The sequence below is a fragment of the Schistocerca nitens genome, chromosome 1, assembly GCF_023898315.1.
Source record: "Schistocerca nitens isolate TAMUIC-IGC-003100 chromosome 1, iqSchNite1.1, whole genome shotgun sequence".
In the NCBI taxonomy this organism is placed as follows: Eukaryota; Metazoa; Arthropoda; class Insecta; order Orthoptera; family Acrididae; genus Schistocerca; species Schistocerca nitens.
The window spans coordinates 175435433-175461528 of NC_064614.1; the positions used below are offsets into that span (position 1 = coordinate 175435433).

At 43.3% G+C, this 26096-nt stretch overlaps 1 protein-coding gene and 1 pseudogene across 2 annotated transcripts in view; both read right to left on the reverse strand.

The window, feature by feature from the left end:
• LOC126244856 (ras-related and estrogen-regulated growth inhibitor-like) overlaps positions 1 to 26096 on the reverse strand; it is a 619627-nt gene that overhangs the window by 295046 nt on the left and 298485 nt on the right. The window lies entirely within an intron of this gene.
• Positions 2149 to 2266, reverse strand: LOC126209584 (5S ribosomal RNA; annotated as a pseudogene).

Genomic DNA, 26096 nt, shown 5'->3' on the forward strand with positions numbered 1-26096 from the left:
GTACGAGCTTTACACTTCGCGCTTCCTTCCAATACTACTTTATGTCTTGGAATGTGTCCTATCGACCGATCCCTTCTTTTAGTCGACTTGTACAACAAATTTCTTGCCTTCCCAGTTCTATTCAATGCCTCCACGTCAGTTAGGCGATCTACCCATCTAATCTTCAGTGTTTTTCTGTAGCACCACATTTCAAAAGCCTCCGTTCTCTTCTTGTCTAAACTGTTTATCGTCCGTGTTTCACTTCCATACATGGCTACACTCCATACAAATACCTTCAGAAATGACTTCCTAACAGAAATTTCCCTTCTTCAGAAACGACTACCAATCTACATTTTATATCCACTCTACTTCACCCATCATCAACGAGCCAGACACTTTGCAGTTCATAAAATTGATATATGTAATTTACAGCTCAGAACAATGTGAATTACAAGTGCATAACTGTAGTAGATGCGCATGAAATTAAAAAACCATTATGAAGGAACAAGGAAAAGAAAAATGTAAAGGGACAAGTGGAATATAAGATGCAGAATTACGTTGTAAGACCTTGGATAACCATTTTGAAGTTGTAATTTGTGGTGAAAGGGCACTCAGTGACAAGTATAGATAAGGCAGATGAAGCGACAGCTTATTTCAGAGTTGAGTTCTAGTAACGCAGGATTCGTGGATGGGGGAGGTACTGGAAGTAATTTACGAATAAATCATCGTGTGATTTGTTAGTATTTGATGCTGAAGAAATGTTATAATTGAGGAGAGACGTTTAACGTTCCGATTAATGACAAGACGATGAAACAAAAACAGTGCAGATTAGACCAACTTGAACTTTCACCGGCGTTAGCTAATTTAGAATGAGATCACGATGCTGCTACAAGTTTCTACTGCCTGAATATTGTTACAGGAAGCAACTATAACGGAACATGATCAGCAATTAACCATAAAATGTTTAGTTTCAAACGTCTCTGCAGGCAAGCTTTCTACAGTTCTGTAACGTATCGGGTGTTCTTAGTAGGGAGACAAGGTAACTGATCTCTCACATCTGTCATCAACTCCAAAATGTTTTCAGTACGGGTAACGGTCTAACGCACGGCTTTCCGAATTGGGAAAGAGCGCCTGGTGCCCGGCACGAATCCGCCAGGTGGACTAGTGTCGAGGTCCGGTGAGCCGGCCACTCTGCGGATGGCTTTCAGGCGGTTTTCCATCTGCCTCGGCGAATGCGGGCTGGTTCCCCTCATTCCGCCTAAGCTGCACTATGTCGGCGATTGCTGCGCAAACAAGTTCTCCAAGTACGCGTACACCACCTTTACCACGCAAACATATGGGTTGCACTCGTATGAGACGTTCCCTGGGGTGGGGGGTGTCCACTGGGTGCCGCAGTGCTCAATAACCCTGAAAGAGTGGTTCGGTGTGGGGCGGCTGAGGCGTGAAGTGGACTGCGGCAGTGGCTCTGAGCACTATGGGACTTAACATCTGTGGTCATCAGTCCTCTAGAACTTAGAACTACTTAAACCTAACTAACCTAAGGACATCACACACATCCATGCCCGAGGCAGGATTCGAACCTGCGACCGTAGCGGTCACGCGGTTCCAGACTGAAGCGCCTAGAACCGCACGGCCACACCGGCCGGCTACTGCGGTAGTCGTCGTGGGGTTGTGGACCACTGCGGCTGTGGCGGGGACGGGGCCTCTCCGTCGTTTCTAGGTCCCCGGTTAACATACAATACAATGGGTTAATGCACTTATCTTAAGCGTTTGATGCAAACAATGATTAAAATTTCTCCACTGATCCATGTCCCACCCATACTATATCTTTTTTCTTTCAATTTTTTAGAATAGCAAAATCACAGAGGGCAAATGAAGCTGAGTATAATTAGCGCGAATTAGTTGTCATTCTGGTTTTGACCAAAATATGTTCACATTAAAAAACTAAAAACTAAACTAAAATCCTCCCGAACAGACCATGAAGTCCCGACGGCACCAACCGACCGCCGTGTCATCCTCAGACCGTAGGCGTCACTGGAAGCGGATATGGAGGGGCATGTGGTCAGCGCACCACTCTGCCAGCCGTATGTCAGTTTCCGATACCGGAGCCGCTACTTCTCAATCAAGCAGCTCCTCAGTTTGCCTCACAAGGGCTGAGTGCACCCCGCTTGCCAACAGCGTTCGGCAGACCGGATGGTCACCCATCCAAGTACTAGCCCATCCCGACAGCGCTTAACTTCGGTGATCTGACGGGAACCGGTGTTACCACTGCGGTAAGGCCGTTGGCACATTAAAAAACACACCACCTAAAACAATGTGTGACTCAGGATAAAGAGGTGTTTATGTCCCATAATATCAATACTCATACTCGGATGACTTTCGGCAGCAACCACTGGCTTCCATAAGAAGCGTGTAGACGAATATTTTAAGATAATTGGCACCTGAATCAACAAGTAATTTCGAAAACAACGAGAACGTGCTTTTTTCTCTACAACAGTGTTACTGCAGATAAAACTCGGATACGCCATTATGAGCCTGAATAACTACCATTCCTTGTTATAAACTCAAGGGCTTAACACGAAAATGTTGGGAAAGTTATCACACCAGTTTGTCAGAGTTCTAGTCGCTTATATACGTAAATACTCTGAAACAGGGGACAGGAATAAACTAGACTAGTTTCAAAAATACACTCCTGACTCCGGAAAAGTAGTTAAGGGATTTTAAGTGACAAGCGTATTCTGTTATCGCAAAATGACAAAATATTGCAGCATACTACACGCTACTCTATGGAAACAAATCCGTAAACAGTGGTATGCCAGAAACGCAGAGATTCAATGGAATCAGAAGATACGGGACGGATGAAGAATAGTATTTAACACCATGCAGACGGCGATGTCATTGGAGACGAAGCGTAAACTCTGATTGAACGTGGTTTGGGCTCTAACTGTCAACAGTAAACAGTCAAGGCAACTTCAGAGAGCAACGAAGTTTGACCAGAGTATATACATCTACACTTATCTTGTACATGTATTATAAATTAAAGTCCACCACCACGTTTTTCTCTCTGTATGTGAACGCTAATCTCAGGAATTTCTGAAAATATTTTGGCACATTTTTCACTAACACGTAGCCTGTCTGACGAGGAAGGTTTGTGAGTTTAAATTATAAATATGCTGTTAATATTGGCTGAACTAGATAAATTGAAGTCCCCGTCCGTATTTTTCCGTCTGTATTGAAGGATCATCTCTGTAAGTACCGCAGAAATTGTGATACAGTTCTTACTAATAGATAGGCAGGTTGAGGAGTAGCGCCGTATACCGATCTTGCCGTGAAGGCGGTTAAGTGGGAGATGTGTCTCAGAGCTGGATAGTGACAGATGGTGACGCGAGACTGGACGCGCACGTAGTTTATGTGTCAGCCGATAGAGGACAGTATTGGATAGGGGACTGATTTTAGTTTCGATTGTGCCCACTAGAGTAATTGAATGTTTTTCATAAACTGTTCTAGCATGTTCATAAAGTGTTATATGTCTTTTTATGTATGTAAAATGTTGTAAATGTGTTTTAGCAGTACGAGTTATGCTTGAAAGTGGTTTGAGGTCGATATGGAGAAAATTGTTTAACGAGCTATGTAGTAGGATATAGTGTGGGAACATGTGGAAGAAGAATGGATATGGGCAAAGGGGATTTTTGTAGAACAGATTTGTAAAGTAAGCTTATGGTAAAGGGAAAGTTAATTCAGGTATAAATAAAAATAATAAATAACTTTATGCATAAACAAAACTTCAGCATATCAGATAATTACGTCGGTAAAAAGTGCAGTCGTGAGGTTTACTCTTTTGCGATTGGTTATGGATGAAAAGCGTGGACTGACGCGGGAGAGTGTTGTTTTGCTATTGGCTGTTGAGTAAACTGACTAATGGTAAAGCAATATTCTTCGCGCGCCTTTCTCTGCTGGTAGAGAGGACTTACGAGTATTGTAGAGGGAGTCGAAGGCTAGCCATGAAAGAGATCAGACGTGTGCAATAGTAGTTCCGATGTAAACGATAAGTTGCCGGGTCTAGCAGTATTTCATACATCAAAAGTGTTGGAAAGTGACGGTATAATTATTCCGATGTGTGTGTAGAAATTTCGGAATTTTTAAGTGAATTTTGTGACGAGAAGAGACATATATTCCACGTGGCGTATTGAGCAGGTCGGTGGCTAAAAACTGTGACTGCATTTGGTACTGACAGACTTAATATTTGGCGAGCATTATCAATCAAAAAATATCAGTATTTTTGTAGCTATTACGTTTTCTGGAAATACAACCCCATAAACTTGCTTACGTGAGTGAAAGGGATTGTGAGTGACTGTGTTAAGACTAGCACAGGCTTGGCAGTGGAAGTTGTTCACCTAAGTTTCAGAATATATTAATTGAGGACAAAATTTCCAAACTCTCATTTCGTGTTTCTCCCGCAACGTAGATTAGTGACTTAAATTGCAGCCTGGTTCACGTCGAAGTACAGTAGGTTTCACTCGGCTTTCCTACTGATGATCTGCCGAGACAATGTTCACATGTTGGTGCAGGTTCGTCGTAAAGGGACTGAAAGAACCGCGCTGCCGCAAGGTTTACGAGAGAAGTTCGGTATACAACTTATTACCTCTATGCCAGACAAGTGATGCAGTCGAAGAGATATAGTGCTGTCGATGAGAAGCTGGGGCGGTTATCTAGCATTCAGTGACTGAGAGGAACAACGGCAACGTAAATGCGGATGGCTGAAAGAGGATTCGAATTCGGGCACTTCTGAATTTAAGTCCTTGCCTTAACCACTGCGATCCCTTACTCGGCGATGTTGCGCAAACACTCTGAGCGTTATGGGTTGGCGACATGCTGTTTTATTAAGAATTTGATAGCCACAAGGTCACGGCTGTACCGCCAGTCGGTAGCGGTCTGCTTGCCCTGTTTCTCGTATCGTTACCTTTTTTTCCTCTTTTTCTTTCGCAGCGCGCTCTCCTACGCGTAGAACAGGACTGAGCTACAGGGCGGGTGGGTGAGCTTTCTCGTGTGCGCGCACCGCTGTCGCCTCGAGTGACTTGGAGCATTTAAGTACCTCCTAAAGGTCAAACTTTGTACTGTTTGCTTCCGATACTTTCTTCTACAAGTGTATTGCGTTCTACGAAAGTCCTCGCGTGAGCATGCAGAGAAGAGATGCAGCCGGAGGGCCGCTGGACTGTTTGCTGACACGCCGCCAAGCGGCAGGTGTGGTTATGTGCTGTTCCGGCCCGGGACAGCACCCTGCATTCCATTACACTTTCATCGCAAGCTGCGTAGCAGAGAAACCTAGTGTCACTACACACACACACACACACACACACACACACACACACACACACCAAGCCACCAACTTGTTTCCTCGTGGCGAAAGTGACGTACTGCGAACGTCACACTTTAAACTGCTTCTTGTCCACTGTGATCACTGGAAGCAGCACACGGTTCATGCCGGAAGAGAACTCACGTATTGTCGCCACGCCCTCATGCAAACACATAGTCGTATAACTATCGTCATCATCATTATCTACTTCCATTTGACAGTCACTGCGCCCTCTATATTTTTACAAAAGTTACTATCTTCCACTACACTATTTCACGTTGTTGTTGTTGCTGTTGCTGTTGTCTTGACAGAAGTGCCAACACCGTGTTACTAGTGGAGGCCGAAATGCACGCGTTTTAGCTCACGCAGGCTGGCGTGAGGAGGGAAGAACTATACTGACGAGAGGTCTGGAACATGACAAGGAATGAGAATTCAGAAAGCGGACATAATTAGTTTGATACTTTAATCCATTAATGATGAACGTCGCTCTTGACGGTACAATAGTCACAATATTATCTGTTCAGAAGACATAGTAACTGAATATGGCGCCTTGCTAGGTCGTAGCAAATGACGTAGCTGAAGGCTATGCTAAACTGTCGTCTCTGCAAATGAGAGCGTATGTAGTCAGTGAACCATAGCTAGCAAAATCACAACTGGGGCGAGTGCTATGGAATCTCTCTAGACTAGACCTGCCGTGTGGCGGCGCTCGGTCTGCAATCACTGATAGTGGCGACACGCGGGTCCGACGTATACTGACGGACCGCGGCCGATTTAAAGGCCACCACCTAGCAAGTGTGGTGTCTGGCGGTGGCACCACAGTTGCATGTTTTCTACTGTCATCTAACCATGTTACATTAAGCTGTCTTCTGAGTATTATCGTATCCAGCAAAATACGAGCACAATTTCCCTTTCAAGGTCTGGTTGGTCTCGAAGTGATAGCCACAGTGAAAATCAAAAATAGCGGACAGTCATTTTCACCAATTATCTACACAGGGCGGCAGCTCGTTGTCTGTGCCAAAAATGCTGTGCCACATAACCAGCAGTTCATGCGAGCAAGGAGATGAGAATCAAAGAGAGTCAAGTCCGGGCTGTACGGTGGTTGACCAAAAACTTCCTGCAGGATCGTCTTGGCTGCAGCTACAGTGAGCAGCCGAATATTGTCGTGACGGAGGACAGTAATGCCTGATGACAACATTCCCCTTCGCTTGTTCTGAATTGCCTATCGTAGACGATTTTCTGAAATCACCTGATGTGCTTGCTGAACAAGATCATCAGTTGACACCTGCTTCCCTCCCTGGACCGCTGACATCCTGAACGTCTGTACCACCCGCTTCTAAGTTGGGGTGAACAGACCCTCCCCCCCCACCCCCACCCCACCCCGCCCCACTAGCAGCAGCTATTGCTCATGGTGGAGCCTCAGTAGATCTAGCCGTTTTCTCACTACAGGTTTTTTATCTATTCTACGAGCAGTAAATTTTATTACAACAGCAATTAATATATGACCCGAAAGAATGGGTTTTGATCAAAACACCATTATTTGTATGATCAGCTGCTACTATGGCCTTTCTTCTCCTTCTTTACTTCCAGAACTAGTCGGTGCTATTACTATATTATTTACTGATCGAAACTTAGATACATCATTCTTTGATCCAGCAGGTGCAGATGACCCTATTCTGTATTAACCCTTAACCATTGCCGCACTTTGCTGTCGCTCACGACAAATATGTTGGTTGTATGGAATTCAGAGGCAACCCCTCAGCTTGAAGAAGCTCCACATTTGGCGGGAGACAATTGGTCTAAGCCTTTTTGGTGTGGTCACTGTGTGTGCACACTCATGACTGAAAGGTGCGATGTGACGCGATCGATTGCCATACTAGATGCTGCGCAACACATCTGTGCAAAGCTTCATCGGATTCACTGTGGTTTCAATTTCGCGACGATCTGACCTTTTATTTCTAAATAAAACAGGAACCCTCGCTCTTTGTTGGTCCTTTCGATTCACTTACTGCCACCATCTCACTTCTATTACACCAGTAATTACGTCTTTATCCTTTTTGTTCTCTGTTTCATTTCCTGGTTTTTCTCATACGTCCTAGAAACAATCATCATCGTCTTCTCCACTGAGCAATGAGAAACCTACAGTTGTTGACTATATTTCAATTAAAAGTCAATGCCTTACTGGCAAAACTATTACAGGTAGCAAACGCTTATTGCAAGGTTTCATGTTGAGGTGCATAGGAAACTTAGTTTTCAACTTTCATCTACCATAATAATTCCAGAACATTTTATTCTTCTGCTTATTTTTCTATTTCCAGTCAACTATTTTTCATATGCCGTCAGTACAGCAACTTATCAGTTAATGCTGTCATTTTCCGTTTGTCTGTGACACTTGTGTGCACTATGGACAAACAGTATTACGCCATCACTATAACAAAAGTGATTCAGAAATATGCCATTATGGAATATTTTGAAGAAATGTTAGTAGCTAGTCTTCAAATAATATTAAGGTAAAGAAAAGAACACTGGGGTTTAACGTCCCGTCTACAACGTCTCCATTAGAATAGGAGTACTCGCTTGAGGAAGAAAAAGATTATGAAGAAAAGGTGTATTGTCCACTTCAAAGGAACCATCCCAACATTCGCTATGATCGATTTGTGTAAACCACAATAAATTTAAATCTTAAATACCGGATAAGTCCACTGCACTAGAATCTAAGCCCAGAGCGTTTGCGACTGCATCAGCAACTCCCCCAGTTTCAAATTACGCGTTTCGCATCATAACATTTTTATTTTATGTTTTCAGCCCAGGTCTTCAATTATGTGATGCACGTATTCCAATCTCTGTCTTCTTCTAAGGTTTTTACCCTTTACAGCTCCCTTTAGTAAAATGGAAGTTATTCCTTCATGTCTTAACATTCTGTCTCTTCTCTCGTCAATATTTTCCATGTTTTGATCGTCGATTCTGCTTAAAACCTTATTCCTTACCATATCAAATGCTTCGATTCTCTTCTGTTCCTGTTTTCCCACAGTCCCTGTTTCACTACCATATTGTGGTATGCTCCAAACTTACATTCTCAGAAATTTCTTCCTGAAATTAAGGCCTATGCTTGATAATAGTAGATCTCTCTTGGACAGGAATGTCCTTTTCGCTAGTGATAGTCTGAACACTGAACACAAATCGAAAAGATTATCTATGGATATAACTTAATCGATTAGTGCGGCCACTGTGTTGGCGGGTTTCTATTGTACAGATATGTGCAATTTGACAGAGCAGACGGGAGAAATACGCTGCGCTACCACCCTCGGCACGTCTAAAAGGGACGATGAGCCTAAACATCATGTCCGGTGGATGTAGCATCAGAGAGTCACACACAGGCACTCCAAGAGACTGTGCGGAGAGGTCTATGATTAATCCAGATCACTGACGGAGAGTCGTGTTCACTACGAACTTTACATCACCGCTACTTTTTGCAACATTTTTTTCAGAGCAGGGCTCCAACAAGATACTTAATTCTGGATTTCACACACGTTGCACCTCATGTGATGTTACCGAAAGTGGTGCCGCAGTGCTTCAGGAGGGATATTCACAATGGGGAGTAGCCCGCCGTAGATGGTCCGTAAACTGGTAGTCATTACGTTAAGTAATATATCTTTCAAACCAATAGCTCAATTATATTTTACGGGGAGCTGGATATTCTAGATTGGCGAATTGCTTGGTAGAAATAATTGGTGTAACTTTTATTAATTAAGTTTCATAGCATGGATGACATGAAGTACCTTAAACTGCCACGGCTTCATGATAGTTAAGCGACCTCTATAAGAAACCCTTGCAAACTGGTTAGATATTACGATGCTTGGCTATAACAGCATAAGAATTATCTGAAACACTTTAATATGTATACATTTAAATGTAAGCTTATAAATTAGTATGTAAATTTGCAAATTAAAAAAATTTTTTTTTGCTCATCCTTGAGGACTATCTCACTTACGATGTATGCAAGGAATATGAGTACAGGAATTCTTTCGTAAATTTATGTTATTAGTTTTGTTTCTCTGACGTATTCCACTCACCAAGGATCATCTCACTATGGAGCAGGTAGGTAGCTAAATATAATCTTCCTTTCTTCGTAAGATATAGTAGTATATTCGCAATTTCGCGATTGTAGAGTTATTACTGTTTCATATAGAGATATTACTGTACAACAGTGAATCATGTTCGTTAATATTTTAGTGGCCGACGTTTGCTGCGTCGCATTTACTCGGTAACCACTGGCTGCACATTAGTTGAAGGGACTGCGCTGCTGACAACTGTCGACTTAAATAGCGACGCATTTGTTCTCCGGATAACTGGTTGGTTGTAACGAGTTGCTGAGGCCTAGAATGCTCAATAACTCTTAACTGGCCGTACAGTCACGAGATGTTGCTGTGTACAAATTACAGAGTTTTATTCGAAAACGATGGTTAACGTTAATGAATCTCTGAAAACTAGTGCTTCTGTGACTGTTCCCTAGATAATATTCCATTGTCTCGGCCATTACGCTCTTCACTGATAATAATGAACGTTTATATTTTATGATCCTTGTCATTACCAATTACCGTTTCTAGGGAATCACTGGCTACTCCTTCTTTTCGACGCGTAAAGGGTTTTAACAGCGCAGATAACATTTGGCAATTTCTCCTAAGCTTTGATGCGTTAAGTCGGACTTCTATCGTTTCTTTCTTGAAGCTGGAGAACTGTTCTTTCCTCGTTTTGAACGAACTTATTTAGTGCGCAATCCATATTCCATTCCAAAGGCGACCGAGAGATACAGTTGAGACCTTGGTTATGCTAGCCCGAGAAAACAACCCCCATGTAACAGTTCTTGTGTTGTGGTTATGAGCGTTATCATCCTGAAAAAATGCCACATTCTTTACGGTTTCCATAGCACTAGAAAGATAATTTTGTTCGAAATGTTTTAATGAACATTTAAGCTCATGTTGTCAACGGCCGAAACTTATGAACTGAAATCTGTCAAGGAAAAGCAACCAAAAAACATGACACCACATGTCCACAGACGACCATTAGAGTTGCCTTATCTTCTTACAATATTGTGATTTTTGCTGTTTTGGTTGTCGATGCAGTTCTCCAGTGCTATCTACTCTCTTGACATCAATATAACCACCACGTCCTACATAAACGAAGTGCATTGTGTACAGATATCTTGGTTACACCTGTGATTCTTTACTTTCACAATAATTTAGACTAGAGTTTTCAACAACACTTCATGTAAAATGCGGTAAGCCACCTTCGACACATTATGTTCTTTATTAGATATTTTTGTCTCGTTGACACCCGGCCGTACGTCTTAATCTCTTAATCGATCATTGTGAATAATTCTCAATACTCTCCTCTAACACAGCATTTCAAAGACTTTAAATTGTTTCATTTCTGTCTTTTCCATTATTCACGTTTCCATTTAGACATATCCGTGCTTCCGACCAAGGAAGCTTGAATCGTTTTCTGGCTTTAAGGGTCATATTTCTGGATGTTACGTCGTTTTCCAATTTATTGGAACTCCTTTTGCGTTTTGGTATCACTGCTCCGACGTCTTTCTTACAATTCTCTTCTCTGTTGTAGTACATAGATATATGAGACTCTTGCAGTAGAGGGTAAATTTTGCTAAATTTAACATTCCTCCATCTAGCATAGTAAATGTTTCAATTTATTAAGCACCGACTTAATTTATATTCACTTCTGACACTCTTTGGTACGTCATCAGCAGACAGTACCATAATGACTTTACACCCATGACAATCTCTCACATCGTGTCATTGCCTCTTTAAAACACAAATTAAATAGCAGTGTTGACAACGAGCAATCAGGTCTTACCTATTTTCTGATTTTGTCCGAGTGTATCTTTCTTTTAATAAGAAAGGATTACTCTTTTGGGCCAGTATTTAATACAATACTGACACTAGGAAACGTTTTATTTTATTCCGAACTAGCATTAGCCTTTCCCAGATGACCGAACGCAATGCTGATTTCCTTTTCTTCCGCTCTCTGTCATAAGACACTGTGCTAACATTGCTTTTGGAGCGTCCCTACTTCTCCTAAACCAAAGCAACCCTCTCATAATCTCCTTTGAGTTTTCCCTTTCAGTGATAAATAAATTACTCTTGTAAGTATTGTTCATGTGACACTTACATGGGTGTGCCATAGTTCTCAGATACATCCGCTCTTGCTTTCTTAGTGAGTGTAGTTATTACATGTTTTGACATGGAATTTCGTAAATTTCACTGACCAGCATATAGAGCTGCTGCTTCGTTGTTTTGTGTGACGTCCGTAAGTGCTCCTCTGACGTTCGGCAACACCTCAATATTTATTCCTTCTCATTTCGTTAAAGTGTTTTGAAATTCAGACGTGTGGATTGAATTTCCTCTATATGTTCTTCTACTTTGTCCTCGTCGTAAAGTGGCCATTTTGGGGGGGGGGGGGGGGGCGGGCGGGGGAATCTATAAAGTTTCGCAAAGTATTTTTTTTTCCATCTTCTCGGATTATTTTCTGCTTTTCCCCATCTTATCGTTTTGTTTCCTGCTTCCTTTGCCCAATCACCTTCTATATCACTAATCACTTTGGTCTTTGCTTTGTATTACCTAAAACGATTTGTTTATGTGCTCTCCAGATTTTATACATTTTCTATTTGTTTCTGATTGATCTATACTGTTGCTGACACTTTCAGCTTTTATACATTTTCTTCATTTATTAACACCAGTATAGCATCTATTACTGGTGGCTGTAACTTTCTGGTGTAATTCACTTCATCTCCTTTGAAGCCATCCGGTTACCTTTTCATACCATTACCTCTTTCAAGGGTTTTATAATTTATTTTGTAACATGTAGTTCCAAGCCAGTCTCTGTTTTTGCCGTCTTTATTTTTTGTAAATCCCATCATTTCAGATGCTTTTGATCTCTCGAATTTCAGCTTGTTTTTCATTAGTGCTAGCCTATGGTGAGTATCTGTTTCAGCAACAGGATAACTCTTGCGGCCCTTTATTTGTTAATCTTTAGTTTCTCAAAAAAAAAAGCAAAAATTATAACTTCTTTGATCCTCTGGCATCTTCCATGCATACTGCCTTCTCTAAAGCTTCCCGAAAAATGTATTTGCAGCTACAGCTCGTGTACAGGTCCTAATTCTATTATGCTGTCTCCTCTCATTTTTTTTTTGACACGGCAGAACTTCCCAGTGGTTCTTAAAACCTTCTTCGCAAGCTTCACAGACGACGTTGGCTCGAATACTTTACGCGACTCCGTGCTGTCATTTCTGCGGTCACTGGCTTCTGGGCATCCGCACGACCATAAAACCTGAGTCCTATCGCCTCTCGACCGTTGTGCCTCTGACCTCTCTACCTGGCACACAATGGAAGGCCTCAGCAGTAAATCAAAAGGATGTCTAAAGACTGCCTCACACTGTATGCTTTGACCTTTGTAGGTCGCAGTTACTTAATGTTATCATGTAACACAGCGCCGATTCGGCTTAAAGACTACCTAATGGCCGGCCGGTGTGGCCGTGCGGTTAAAGGCGCTTCAGTCTGGAACCGCGTGACCGCTACGGCCGCAGGTTCGAATCCTGCCTGGGGCATGGATGTGTGTGATGTCCTTAGGTTAGTTAGGTTTAAGTAGTTCTGAGTTCTAGGGGACTGATGACCACAGATGTTAAGTCCCATAGTGCTCAGAGCCATTTGAACCATTTAACTACCTAATGTTTATGCTTCATTCTGACATCGCTAACAGTGAACTCAGAAGAAATTTTCCTGGCAGGATATTGAAAATTTTGAACGCATACAATCGTACCCAGCTGATGGAAACGCCTGTTTAGTGGTCATGCACTGTGCCGTGGTTATACACTACTGGATATTAAAATTGCTACACCACGAAGATGACGTGCTACAGACGCGAAATTTAACCTACAGGAAGAAGATGCTGTGATATGCAAATGGTTAGCTTTTCAGAACATTCACACTAGGTTGGCGCCGGTGGCGACACCTACAACGTGCTGACACGTGGGAAGTTTCAAACGGATTTCTCATACACAAACAGTAGTTGACTGGTGTTGCCAGGTGAAACGTTGTTGTGATGCCTCGTGTAAGGAGGAGAAATGCGTACCATCACGTTTCCGACTTTGATGAAGGTCGGATTGTAGCCTATCGCGATTGCGGTTTATCGTATCCCGACATTGCTGCTCGCGTTGGTCGAGATCCAATGACTGTTACCAGAATATGGAATCGGTGGGTTCAGGAGGGTAATACGGATCGCCGTGCTGGATCCCAACGGCCTCGTATCACTAGCAGTCGAGATGACAGGCATCTTATCCGCATGGCTGTAACGGATCGTGCAGCCACGTCTCGATCCCTGAGTCAACAGATGGGGACGTTTGCAAGATAACAACCATCTGCACGAAGAGTTCGACGACGTTTGCAGCAGCATAGACTATCAGCTCGGAGACCATGGCTCCGGTTACCCTTGGCGCTGCATCACAGACAGGAGCGCCTGCGATGGTGTACTCAAATACGAACCTGGGTGCACGAATGGCAAAACGTCATTTTTTCGGATAAATCCAGGTTCAGTTTACAGCATCATGATGGTCGCATCCGTGTTTGGCGACATCGCGGTGGACGCACATTGGAAGCGTGTATTCGTCATCGCCATACTGGCGTATCACCCGGCGTGATGGTATGGGGTGCCATTGGTTACAAGTCTCGGTCACCTCTTGCTCGCATTGACGGCACTTTGAACAATGAACGTTAAACTTCAGATGTGTTACGACCCGTGGCTCTACCCTTCATTCGATCCCTGCGAAACCCTACATTTCAGCAGGATAATGCACGACCGCATTTTGCAGGTCCTGTACGGGCCTTTCTGGATGTAGAAAATGTCCGACTGCTGCCCTGGCCAGCACATTCTGTAGATCTCTCACCAACTGAAAATGTGTGGTCAATGGTGGCGGAGCGACTGGCTCTTCACAATACGCCACTCACTAGTCTTGATGAACTGTGGTATCGTGTTGAAGCTGTATGTGCAGTTGTACCTGTACACGTCATCCAAGCTCTATTTGACTCAATGCGCAGGCGTATCAAGGCCATTATTATGGCCAGAGTTGGTTGTTCTGGGTACTGATTTCTCAGGATCTATGCACCCAAATTGCGTGAAAATGTAATCACATGTCGGTTCTAGTATAATATATTTGTCCAATGAATACCCGTTTATCATTTGCATTTCTTCTTGGTGTCGCAATTTTAATGGCCAGTAGTGTACATTGTGAATTGGAAAATTTCGGAGATTAATCAAGGGTATTCTCCGAGTGTTGTTGATATAAAAAGCCCGTCATCACCAATGACTCGTCACAGAGTAGTAGCGAAACTATGATTTGTTCGGTTTGTTACCCCAAGTGCCATTTCTTCTGTGAAAATATGTTCGAAAAAGTGATAAAAATGTAATATTGAACCACTTAAACTCTCAGAGCAACACAGATACCTAAAGAAATAACAGTTATGGGATGTGGTTGCTGTTGCTGGGGGAACACTCTGTATCGTACATCTATCACTGAATAGATTTAATGAAGCATCTGGTGACGTACTGCGACATAGTGAACATGACACTAATACCCTGCAGCAACAGATATAAGGAGTAGCATATATCGTTGCTTAATTTGAATTTATAATGAACTCGTGAATCCCGTCAACCAAATATGAAAACTGTTACGTCATTAGTCTGAGCTTAATTCTTTTCTCGCTCACTGCCAAATATGATATGAGAAATCCTGATAAAAGCTATCCAAAAATAACAAGTCCTTAGTGTTTCACAGCGAATGTCAGTTTCTTAAAAATTACATCGATTTCAAAGTCTGCGTAAGACCAACATTTAGTGCACCCAAATCTAGGCAGACATTTGACATTTCACTTTACGTAAGGAATGTTGGAATATGACGCTTCGCCGAGCTTATAGTTACAATCCAAGAGCTGTTTCGAATTACATGGGGATCGGAAGGAATTCAGACTGTCACATCTGTGGAGTCATAATCTCGCATTGTGCCAAATGAATTGGGGGACTGCGGGAAACCTAAATCTGAAACGTTGTCAGTGAATGATTCACCTGCGCTCTCTATTTCTACCAACTGCTTTATTTGGCATCACATCATTAAGCATCAGCACAAAGCAACGTAAAAATACTGAACATAGATCAACAGAGAAGTAAATTTTAATACGCTATTATTATCGAAAGGTTTATCACATCGTGGCAGCAGTGTTATGGTATTCTTGCTTTTCATCGGCAGCGAACGGTGAAATACTTTTAAGATTTCACGCAGAACTTCTCTATGAACAGATATTACTAGCCTGTGCCGGCCGCGGTGGTCTCGCGGTTCTAGGCGCTCAGTCCGGAACCGCGCGACTGCTACGGTCGCAGGTTCGAATCCTGCCTCGGGCGTGGATGTGTGTGATGTCCTTAGGTTAGTTAGGTTTAAGTAGTTCTAAGTTCTAGGGGACTGATGACCACAGATGTTAAGTCCCATAGTGGTCAGAGCCATTTGAACCATTTTGAAGTAGCCTGTATCCTTACACGTTCCGGCTTTCTACAAGCCTAGGTGCCTCGGTACGATTCGAATTCGGTTTCCGAAAATAATTTGTTTTGTTCTAGGAAAGGGGGAGGGGAGGGGGATGACGTTCTAGCAGACCTCCCTTGCACTTCGCTAGGATTTCCCATGAATCAGGGCACCAAATCTTTCCACCAATTAGTGAATTGCTTGGAATATTTTTAACTGCAGAACTACACCATCTTACGAAGTGATATGGTGATTCACGTCCCCAGTAAACCTCAGATATTTGATCGTTACTTATTCATAGTGAAACTACTTAATGCACGAAGCGCGTTTTAGAATTTTTAACTGTTGTTATGGCTCTTTAACAGAACTTACATTGCATATGACAATCATATTTCATAATTTCCACGTTACGTGTCTATGGGGAATGTGTGTAATTCTTCCGAACATTACGAAGGTTAATTAATGTAAACAGTTGCTAAAAATAACGTACGAGGGAGGTTATTTTGGATTTAATGTATGGTCATTGAAGAAGTCCAGGGAGTGAACGGAAATAATGCGTCTATAAGCCACGTCTTGTTAAAGTTTACTTAAGCCCTCTAGTGCCATTACCAATGTTCTCAGTGCCAGGGGATGAAAATCTGAAACGGGATGTTACGTTTTATGGATATTCAGCATCATGTTAGCGGAGACAAAGTTAAATTGTATGTCTGTCAGTGCAGTTTGCATGGATGAGGCTGTAGTAGCAGCACAATGTTACAGGCTCCACATTTTCTATTGACCCATCCTTATGATGAGTTCAAAGGTGAGCTGTAATTATGTGACAGAACACATTTAAAAGGCTTCACAAGCACGTTTAATTGCATTTTTCCTATTTGAAAATTACATTCTATATCTAGTAACCACGACAAGACAAAATATTTAAATCCAGTGTCTTCATTTTTGGTGATTTTAGTCGAATGGGTAGAAGACTGTAGACTAAGGCATGTTACTATGTCTACCATTTCATCTCCTAATGCTCTCAGGCCCTGCAAGGATTTTGTTAGTTTATTTTCGAAATACAGCAAGCTAAACAATCCTAACCGCATGACGGTCGGGTAGTAACATCATCCGCCTCCTGCAACATACGATAATGTTTTGTGTTGGGAAGTTTGTGCTGTAGAAGTGCTGGTGTTGTTTGTTTTGTTTAGTACTAGAGCCAACATCTCTATTTCATGTCCTTCCTTTCTGACGGTTTTTTTTTTCTTTTTGAATTTCTTTAGCTTCTCTGTACATCCTAACATGATAGTGATTGGACTCTGATAAAAGCACAGTAGTGGAGAAAAGAATTTGATTGGCCAATGCTTGTTCATCCGTTCTGGCTGGATGAGAATTGCTTTTTTGTTCTTTAAGTAGGTTATTAATGCTTACTTTCATTGTTTCTATGCACTCTGACGAAGTTTTTATAGCCTCTGAGAATATCTCCAGCATTTGGAGAGAAACGTTACGCATAAAAACATTTTTGGCACTGATACTCTGACTGATGTATCGCACCCCACCACATATTCCTGTCCTGTGCCATCTAATCTCCCCCCCCCCCGCCCCCCCCCCCCTGTAGTATAATGGATGTTATTCCCTAATGTCTAGGCACATATGCTATCATTCTGTCCCTGCTTGCATTACTTTTTTCCAGATATTCCTTTTCTCGCCTGTTCTATGTAGAACGTCTTCATTTATTATCAGTCTGCTTCATTTCTATCACTTTATGGCACCTCATCTGAAATGGTTCGATTCTCTTTCCGTTTTAGCAAAATCCTACGTTCATTTTCATATAGTGTTGTGCTCCAAACGTAAATCCTCAGATATTTTAACCTCAGGCTAAAGCTTATGATATTAGATTACATGTTAGCAAAGAATAGTCTGTTTACCTCTGCTAGTCTGCTTCTTCTTGATGCTTGTACTTTGTGGTTCGCAATTGTGAAGTTAAGGTTTTCACTAACGTCTTTCCTATTGCCCCTCGTTACTTTCGCATTTGTTTAACTATATTCATTCCTTGATTCCTTTCCTGGAGACGTATACTCTCAAGTTTATCTTTGATAAGGATAGGAGCTGAAGTAATGAATTAAAATTAGTGCCAAGGACAGGACTTTGTCCTGGAACTTCCACTTACTAGACAGATGAGACATCCGTCATCCTGGCATTCTGGCTAACACAGCTGTACAGAATACCCTAGTCCAATGGCTTCCATAACACAAACTTCAGTTCACCCCTAAACCCATCTTGGTGTTCCCTTTGTTAAAGCGTCTGCATTGTCAACGCTCTCCGATATTGGAATAGCATCCCAGTTTAGTACGTGTTCAGGAAATTATGCCTGTACCTCAGATGTACGTAATCTGTTGATCTGATGTAGGCCTAATTACATTTTCCAGGAGACTTACTGGGTCTCAACTTGATCTTCGATAAGGATAGAAGCTGAAGTAATGAATTAAAATATGCGTCAAGGGTAGATCTTGAACCTTTATCGAAGATAAGGCTCAATGATTACATCAAATCAGCATCTTAGGTACAGGTGCCATTTTCCCATTACTTACAAAGCTCGGGTGGTATTCCAGTATCGGAGATTCTTAGCAATACTGACGATGGAAGAAGAGGAACGTCAAAATGGGCTGAGGTGTGCATTGAGGTTAGTATTAGGGAGGGCAATAGACTGTGGTATTCCGTGCGGCTGTGCTAGCCAAAATGTCAGAGTGGTGCAGTGGATAGTACATCTGCCTAGTAAGCAAGAGACACGGGTTCAAGTCCGAGCCTTGGCCCACATTTTAAGCCATTACTTCGGCTTCTATTCTTACACTGATTCCACTCAACAAGTTCTGTAATCCTCTCACTTTCACTGATGACAGCAATTGGTATCTTTTAACCCTGAATTTTAATCCACCTGCACTGTTGTGTCAAGGAGATAAACTGCGCAAATCTTTTTCTTGTACTCCCGCCTGGAATTGTTGCATGCGCGAGAACGGCAGAGCAGTGCCAGGGGCTCCCGCCTACACTCAATTAGAGCTCGTGTGTCGGCCTTGACAATGTAGCCGAGGCAGGCAGGCAGACAGACGGACAGAGGCGGGGCCGTTGCGCTGACTCACGCTGTCAGCAGGGCGCGCCGTGGCCAAACACGCCCTGGCGGCGGACAAAGGCGCGCCCGCGCCGGTGTCGAACCGGGGACCTTGGCCTAGGGCCGCTAAACGAGCCGGCGACCACAAAGGCATTGTCCGGCGCGCAGCAGATCTCGCGTCCTGTCGAGCGGCGCGTCAGCAGTGCCAGATAGGGCGCGCCCCTTTCATCACGCTAATGGGTCGGCCGCCCGTGCCCGGTGCGCCGCTAGCCTGGCGCGCCGGGTTTCGGTCAAGGACGGCCAACGCGGTCCGCAGCGCAGGGCGTGTCTCGTTCGGTCGCAGACGTCAGCGATGCAAGGAAGTTGCAGGGTCAGTGGTTTCACGCGCTCTATGCGCGTTTGATATACACTGGCTGATAAAAAGTATCCCGACATCTATTATTTGACCTTAACATGGTATGCGTCCACGCTTCGCCTTTATGACTGGTTGACCTCTGCTAGGGACACGTTCAATGAGATGCCAACACGTTCAGTGAGATGCCTGACGCTGCAGTCATGGACTGTGCGGCTGGTCCCGGCGGAGGTTCGAGTCCTCCCTCGGGCATGGGTGTGTGTGTTTGTCCTTAGGATAATTTAGGTTAGGTAGTGTGCAAGCTTAGGGACTGATGACCATAGCAGTAAATTCCCATAAGATTTCACACACATTTGAACATTTTTGAGATGCCTGAATGTCTGTGGGTGAATGGCAGCCCTATTTTCTTCATGAGCGAAACCAGAGAAGGTAGTGATGTTGGATGGTAGCGTATGCAGCGTAGTCGACGTTCTAATTCACCTCAGTGTTATTCTGTGCAGCCCTGTCCATCTCAGGAATGATATTCACTTCAAACCATTGCCTTACAGATGCTGCTATTAGGAATGTTGGTATTTTTAGAAATATCTTGAGTCCGATTTATAGGCTCTCGATACATCGGAAAACGCTAATGACGTATCGAACGAAAAAATAGCGGCGTATCGACCAAAAAGAGTATCGTCTGCAAATTGTAAATAAGCTGGCAGTTTTACAGCTTGTAATGTAACGGACTACTGAAACTACCGATACCACCGGCTGGCGAGATGTGCGGTGCCGTCGATTAACTTGAAGGAGCAAGTGAACTTTAACTACGTAAACATAAACATATTATTACTTTGTTACAAAACTGTTAATATGAGGACAATCATGAGGTATATTGCCGCAGAACTATACTATAAACACTTTTCATTTTTCATACTATGTTTTTCATATATGTATAAGTGCGATGTGTAAAATATCAATATACAACCAAGGTTGGCAGTACTGCACAATTTGTAAGCTCTGTGAACAGGAGCCGGTTGTTGGCGGGTGTAGAAGCAATGGACAGTTGGTGTTGAGACATCTTGTAATACGCTTGCTTTGACAAGGTCAAAGATAGAGGGAACGAAATGTTGTATTGTAAAAGCTGTTACATTGAAAATTATTGAATATCGTCACGATCAGCATTTATAAAATAAAAGTTGGAAGTTTAAATATGTGTCAGTTCTTACGCAGCAGAATACACACCCTGGACCTCAAACTGATTTAACAAACAGGGGATGGCAAGATTCATCACTGGACCACTAGCGTGCAACAACGACCAATAAAGGTAAGAAAGTTGTATTACTCTAAATTCAGATTGTGATGATACCTTTCTTTCTCCGTGTCTTCAACCCTGTATGTACTCTGTTGTTAGAGTGAACAGCGTGACGGAGACTGGTGGTCGACTAGGCACACCAGGGAGACCACACAGGTTTAAAATGATAATTTGTAGCTTAATATACTACTACTGATGATAATTGATATTTGTCCCCCGCAGAAAGAGGTGCATTACAAGCTTTATGTTCTAGTATTGATTTATTATTATATATTCTGTACGTCAACAAGCTAGAAGCTTGCGTATCCCCCTCAGGGCAAGAACTGGACGGGAAACCATGCCCGTTCTCCCTTGGCGATGATTACCTTGCCAGCAATGGGAACTGCAGGTAAGTGACACAATAAAATGTGTCCGATTGGTCCGTCTTTCGGTTTCGTTACATGTCGGGTTTGCCTTTCTTCATGTCGACTTCCCTGTTTTTCCATTTTTGCAAACGCCAGAGTGGTGAATTTAAACGTTGCAGTTTCTGTTGGTAGCGCCGAGCGCCGTGTGATATTCCTGGTTGTGGCCGCCAGTATTTTATTCTGCTAGAAGCTCGCCTTGATGCAGCTTGATACATGTGAAGTAGCATAAGGCACAAAAGTGGAGTGAGGAACACGCGACAGATGGTACAGTATGTACCAGTCCCGCTGGAGAGTGGCCAATTGTACTGGCCTTGCTTGTGATTGGTCGGCATGTTCGGGTGCTAGGCGCCAAAACACCTAACTTTTCTTATTAATTATGTAAATGCTTTTCATTGTGTTTAACCCAGTTTTTTGTGTCACAATCTCTCATGGTTATCCTATGAGTCTATCGTTTTTGTTTATTAAAGTTCACTAGTTTTGAGAAACATGAGCGTAACGACATTGCAACCGAAATGCTTCCGACCCCTTCGGGTAGCTTTGGCGCGCTTGGCAGACGAAGTACTTCGGCTGCGCTAGGTGCTCTGTTTTGGGCGTTCTGGAGGGCCGGACGCGTATATCAGTATCGTGCGTTACTTAGATTTGAAAAAGTTCAAATGGCTCTGAGCACTATGGGACTTAACATCTAAGGTCATTAGTCCCCTGGAACTTAGACCTACTTAAACCTAACTAACCTAAGGACATCACACCCATCCATGTCCGAGGCAGGACTCGAACCTGCGACCGTAGTGGTCGCGCGGTTCCAGACTGTAGCGCCTAGAACCGCTCGACCACCACGGCTGGCCATACATGATTAGTGTTAGCATTAATAAACACATTATTTTTTAGTCTTACCCACGTTACTATTATTAAAAACTAGTTTTACTTCTTTATTTATTTTTTACAAGCTACTATTTCTAAATAACAATTCGTCCATTTTACAAGAGTTGTCCAGGAGAAATGATTTTAGGTTAGATTTAAAACTTGCTTTGCTACCTGTCAGACATTTTATAGTTTTGGCAAATAATAAAAAAAATTGTTCCTGTATATTTAACTAATTTCTGAGGCACTGACAGCTTTAATAATTGGTATTAAAGGTATTTTTTCCTCCTGTATTGTGAGTTGAGGTGCAAAGTTATCTTGGTTCACATGACTTACTATTTGGGCGTATCCGAATCACTTAGCCGGCCGAAGTGGCCGTGCGGTTAAAGGCGCTGCAGTCTGGAACCGCAAGACCGCTACGGTCGCAGGTTCGAATCCTGCCTCGGGCATGGATGTTTGTGATGTCCTTAGGTTAGTTAGGTTTAACTAGTTCTAAGTTCTAGGGGACTAATGACCTCAGCAGTTGAGTCCCATAGTGCTCAGAGCCATTTGAACCATTTTGAACCGAATCACTTTCCTGTCAGAACTGTGCGTGATCTCTATTTCAGCGGTGCATCTGAAAGTTCCTCATCCATCCTTGATCCATACTGTGGCCCGTAAGGGTCGTTGCACTTCTCGGTTGTTGTTTGGTAACACCATTTGCTTTGTTCCCCTTATTGCAGTAGTCATAACTGCGGTGTGCGTCGCACGCACTCGGCTTACACCTTTTGTATATTTGATCTGTACAAAGTATCAACCAAGCGAGTACAATGTTTACATCCAGAGCGACTACTTTCCACATCTGCATTAGTGGAGAGTTGTGATTCCTAATCCTGCCCCTCATGATGCACGTCAACGTTTTGGTCGTGTCCCTTAAGCTACGTAACACATTCCTAGCTTTTTCTATCTTTCTTTCTTTCTTTAAACAGAGTTCTTCTGCTTGTGCGGCAGCGCCAGGTAATAAAATCATTTCAGTTACTATTGCAGGCAACTCTCATTAGGTTCATAAACTGAGACATAGTCACGAATAAAACAGTGGTCCAGAAAGTGTAGAATATATTTCTTCCATTTCCCTCTATGACGACAAAATCTTTGGTCTCTAGAGTACCGGTTTCGACCAGCGATGACCACCCCCAGATCTGCAGCAGAACGTGGGAAGACCAAGTACAGATAGTAGTAAGGTACATCTCAATAAAATGTAACGAAAAGCAATTCTTTCATACATGCGGAAACGATGCGCCTTAAAATGCGATGAGACATTTTTTGAAACAGGTCTGCCTCGTCAACGAGTTAATGTGCATGCTTTCCATGTGTATGAAAGTCATACATGGTCGAATATTTTTTTACGATGTAGCCTATCCACTAATTGTATCTGGTATGACCAGGTTTTGCTGCAGGCCTAAAGATGTTCATCGCTAACGGAAACGGTACTCCTCAGGACCAGACGTTTTGTGACCGTAGACGAAAATAAAAGAAATTTATGCAAAGCTTTCATTTGGGTGACTACTTTTAATTTGCGGTTACTGCCTAAAACATACTAGAACCATATCCATCCTTTGCATTGTAGAATACTGTGCGTTCATTGAATGACAGGATCGAGGGGGGCTTATTGCCAGAAAAATTTTAAGTTCTTTTTTTTATTGGCTGTCCTCCCCGAAACAGGTGGAAGCTAGCACCGTCGTTTCATAGACTCGAAACCAGTTACCACTACGGGGAAAATTAGACAGGTCGTCAAAGTAGCAAGAAGCGCATGAACCACAAGAAATGTTATAAACTCTTGCAGTCTTGGTAAATACTGCAGGCCGAGGGATCCGACCGTACTTGCCAGTACAAACCAACGCCAATTTTTTGTCACCCCGTGACGCATTCACATACCCGAGAACATTATTTTAAATAGACTCCGGCAGCGAAAACCAGCGCTCATGCAGTACATCTCAAGCTCTACGTCACTCACGAATCATTTCATTCCTTCGTGCTATACTGGTTTTAATATTTCCTATTTTAAATCGTATTGTTCATTTCTCAGTGAGCCTGAATTACTTTAATCTGAATTGCAGAGCAGCACGCCTTACAGGTTGAAGTCTACGGCTGAGGTCACATTTACATAAGGTACACGACTCGGCTACTAGCAATAAACTGTTCGCAAACCATCTCCCTTGACAAGTATCGTCTGAGCAGTATCGCTAGTATTGGATCCATGCCGGCTCGGGGAGCACCTGACGAAGGACGCAGCGCCCCAGCTGGCGCTCTGGCGACCCCAGCCATCAGCCCCCAGCTGAGACAATGGCGGTCCTTGCCCTCCTGGGCGCGACCCCTGGTCAAGGCCGCGTCGTCGCCGCAGCCGCCTTTTGTCCCGCCGTCTCTGCCGCCAACGCCAACGCAGTCCTCGGTACGTCGGCTGCCTCTTGCCGGTCCACAGCTGTCAAGGGCGCTGTCCGAGCCATCAGGCTATGTATGCAGCGACCTTGAGCACATAATCTGGCCACTGGAGCCCCCTGCTAATGAGATCCCCATTACCTTATTATTTGTTGATATCGACTCCTTACACTGTTGAACAAAACCATTACGGCCACTTGTTGTCGGTCCGCCTCTGGAGCGTGATCTACAATACAGTAGCGATTCTGCGTGACATGGATTCACTAAGTCCTTGGCAGGCTTTCGGAAATATGTGGCACCTGATGTCTCTGCAGAAAGTTTTCTAACTGGCTGAGAGCAGTATGTCGTCCTGAATGGGGTGACTTCAACAGATACAAGCGTTACTTCAGGTGTGCCCCAGGGCAGCGCAATAGGTCCGCTGCATGTTACGATTTACATTAAAAAGAAAATGTTCAGATGTGTGTGAAATCTTATGGAACTTAACTGCTAAGGTCATCAGTCCCTAAGCTTACACACTACTGAACCTAAATTAGCCTAAGGACACACACACACCCCCATGTCCTAGGGAGGACTCGAACCTCCGCCGGGACCAGCCGCACAGTCCATGACTGCAGCGCCTAAGACCGCTCGGCTAATCCCGCGCGGTCGATTTACATAAAGGATCTGGTTGATGGTATTGACAGCGGCATTAGACTGTTTGCCGATGATGCTGTAGTCCACAGGAAAGTAGTATCACACGAAAGTTGTGAACAAATCAACGAGGATTTGCCGAAAATAAATGCGTGGTGTAATGACTGGCAGTTATCTCTCAATATTAGTAAGCGTAGCCTACTGCGTATAACAAGGTGAAAATCCCCATTAATGTACGAGTACAAAATAAATGCCCATACTTTGGAAGAAGTAACATCAGTCAAGTATCTGGGTGTGAAATGATCTCAGATGGAATGATCAGATTACACAAGTAACGGGCAAGGCGAACTCTAGATTGCGGTTTATTGGCAGAATCCTGAAGCGATGCTGCCCTTCAACAAAGGAAATTGCTTACAATATGTTAGTTCGTCCAGACTTATTGTTCGTCTGTATGGGACCCTTACCAGTTGGGTCTGATTCAAGAGACTGAGAAGGTTCAAAGAAGAGCGGCAAGGTTTGTGAATGGTACATTTAGCCATCGCGAGAGCGCTACAAATCTCATCGAAAGTTTGAAGTGGGACACACTTGCAGATAGACGACGTGCTAAACAGAAAGGGCTGCTCACTAAATTCCGAAATTCGATCTTCGCCGAGGATGTAGAGCACATATGGTATTATTACCATCAACTTTCAAATCGCGCAATGATCACCATTCAAAGATAAGGGAAATTAGAGCTCGTACTGAGGCGTTCAGACAGTCGTTTTTCCCCCGCGCGATCCGCGAGTGGAACAGAGAGGGGAAATATGACATTGGAGCAAATTGTGCCCTCCGCCACACACCGCTTGGTGGCTAGCGGAGTATATATGTAGATGTAGATGTAGATCACATAATTATCGTGATTAGTTGATGTGAAGCTGGCGTACAAAAGCAGTCCAGATTCCCATCGGTTTCAGGCCAGGCGAATTTCGTGGCCGATGCATCGACTTTAATTCACCAATACGTTCCTCGAACCTTTGTAGAATAATGGTGGTCTTGTGGTATCGAAAATGTCATCGCCATTGGAGAAAACGTCAAGCATGAAGCTCCGCAATAATGTTGACGCGGTCCAAATACGCCATGATGCCTTCGATTATCACCAAATGTCCATTAGAAG